Source organism: Sycon ciliatum, chromosome 6, assembly GCF_964019385.1.
Source record: "Sycon ciliatum chromosome 6, ocSycCili1.1, whole genome shotgun sequence".
In the NCBI taxonomy this organism is placed as follows: domain Eukaryota; kingdom Metazoa; phylum Porifera; class Calcarea; order Leucosolenida; family Sycettidae; genus Sycon; species Sycon ciliatum.
Window position 1 is genome coordinate 269,047 of NC_088648.1, and position 2,720 is coordinate 271,766.

At 47.2% G+C, this 2,720-nt stretch overlaps 1 long non-coding RNA gene across 1 annotated transcript; it reads left to right on the top strand.

The window, feature by feature from the left end:
* Window positions 1–317: 317 nt before the first annotated feature.
* Window positions 318–2,380, top strand: LOC135819086 (uncharacterized). The gene is made up of 2 exons (XR_010553863.1): window positions 318–811; window positions 1,746–2,380. It is a non-coding gene; the product is annotated as an uncharacterized LOC135819086 (long non-coding RNA).
* Window positions 2,381–2,720: the final 340 nt, after the last annotated feature.

Genomic DNA, 2,720 nt, shown 5'->3' on the forward strand with positions numbered 1-2,720 from the left:
TATGACCTTGCAGTGGTCGTATACATGCAGGCCCACTGTCACTATGACCTTTAATTCCCATCTTCCAACCTTGCTCTGGACGTATCTGTGCATGTCACTTCAAACCGTGGCTCTACGCTCGCCTACCTACCCCAAACAATGCTCTAAAAGATGATTATTATCGACTTCATTTCAGAAGTGTGGTAGTTTCGCCCAGTATTGTGTAGATTGTATACTTTGTCTTGGCGAAGAGACACGGGGAAGTTCGCCCTACATGCCAGGGACCTCTCGGCCTCTAGGCCCCGGGCGTACAGCTAGCTCGACTCAACTAGGCGACAATGATCCAAACCTTGATCTTGCGCGCTGCGCGTTGGTTCACATTGCTTAGACAGACTATGGTGTATGATTTCAGGCCGGGCATTTCGCTGCCATTGTCACACTGTTGGCAAGAATATCTCCACGAGACTGGCGTTTATCCTCAACAAACATTCTTTACTAGTGAGGTACAGACTGCGATAAGAAGCTCACCATTGACCATTGTAATCCGCCCCAGCCCATTCACGCTCTCTCAGCCTGCTGCTATTTCCCGTGCGCTTATCGGCAAACTCACAAGGTTATAAAGACCCTGGCTCGAGTACATCCCAGTAATTGGAATATTCCTCGTCGTTCGTCCCTGTTAGTGAAAAGCCTCTTGAAGAGCAAGCAAGTTTTCGTTCGGTTTGAGAGAAGTGATTGATCAGCAAAATGAAGACGTCTGTATTTACTCTCCCAGCATTGCTGTTGGTGTTAGCTGTGGTGTTCAGCCAGCCTGCGGATTCCACTGCTAAGAAGGGTAAGATTGGCCATGAAGGCTTCTTAGTGGGGGGAATTCCCCAACCATATCACTTTAATCTACGACTCCATGGTATTGTGAAATCCTGAGCTGTATTGGCGGCACAAACACTGAGGGTGAATATTGCCCGGGTTTTCACGCGGTCTGCCTGTCTAGAACTTCCCAATATTTGAAGTGGTTTATGGCTGACAATCGGCCAGGGTTTGTAGGCACTGTGACGTCATCAAAGGTAGAGACTACGTAGACGTAAGAAAACACGTCTAGATGAAATACTCCATATCGGGCGCTGCTGGTTTTCCCTTGAAATGTCAACGCGCTAAACATAAACTAAGGCCAGGTCCATACTTCATGTCGCGTACCAGCAACTCTTCGCGCGATTGTCGCGCCAACAAGTTGAGCATGAGTTTAAGTCAAAAGTCTCGACAGGATGGACTTTACTACGCGTTTCACTTAATAGTACGCAAAGAAAGGCATGAACCAGACCTAACCTGCTTTCTCCCATGAAACTTGCTCCGTACATTATTATAGAAGCTGACTTCCGCACCATATCTGGCATGATGTAAAGCCATCAGAGTACTGTTAGAAAACTGAACGCTTAACGTTTAAGCCATGAGTATACTCAAAGGGTGAGCAGCAGCTTTCGGCCTGTTTATCTACGAAGCAATTCCACCTCCAGAACATCCGCTCTCAATCACCCCAGCATCCCCATCACTGATTACATTATGTCTATCCATTTATTATGTTCAACCTTCACGGATGTGACCTTAGTGGTCAAAACAGCACTGTCTGGAGGAAAGTTTATTTGTCAGAATCTACAACTTGAAGCCAAGCTGCTGTTTTGATGAGGTCAACCAGAGAGCGTATGTGGTTGAGGTGGAGTTGCCATTATTATAATACGCTTTGTATGAATGTACGTGTACGTGTTTTACTGCAGTAGTGAAAGGCACGCGGCTGGTCGAGGAGGTCATGCGACGGCTGGATACTCGCAGCTCAGATTCCGTCGACTCTGTGTCTGTGGACTCGGTTGATTCCGTATCCGTAGATTCCGCGTCATCTATCAGTGAAGACTCATCTGGGGACGATGACTCGAGTGCGGATGGAGACAGTCGCTAGCAGGCCCGCCGTATCTGAACTCTATTGTACAACGCTATACTTCTATCGCCAAGCAACTTTCCGACACTGCGATTTTGTTCACTTCGTAAGCACTGATCTTTACTTCTTTTCTTTTCATATGATTGTACTAGTTGAGCTTCTCCTCTTGCAGACTCTCTTCCTTTGCGTCATTGTATCAGTTGATTTACGCTTCCTGGCCTGAAAAGCACCGCTCTGCCACTCAACGCATGATATCGAATAGTAATGATTACGTCATTGGCAAAGCCTCTATGTGCCCCACCTACGCTTCATATCGTACCGATCTCTTTGCGCTGATCTTTCCCCGATACTGTACTAGCATTAGTATTCTATGGCAAGATTCCCTCTATGGCAAGATTCCAACATTTTGTCACCTCATTTCCAAAATAATTTACCCAGTACATTTGGATGTCGCACGAGTTGCGCGAGCGAACCCCACCTCTGCCATATTGGCATTGCTTTGCTCCAGCGATTCACCCTCGGCTTGTTCACTACAACGAGTATATGCAAGAGCATAATTATACCCCCCCCCCGCAAATACATCCTCATTTCATGGTTAACCCTTTCAGTGCCAAGGATGAGATAACTGGATAACTCTTTCGCGTCTTGTTATCTGGTGGGTACAAGTGGAATTACATACGAAATGATGTACATGGCGACGCAGGACCGGTTGTGCGCAGGCATGCCGTGCGCGCCTACTTGCACAACTCACACATTCTCACCGTCACCGCTGTTACAGTGTGCGCACAGGTCACTCGCAATGAGTCGTCTATCACCA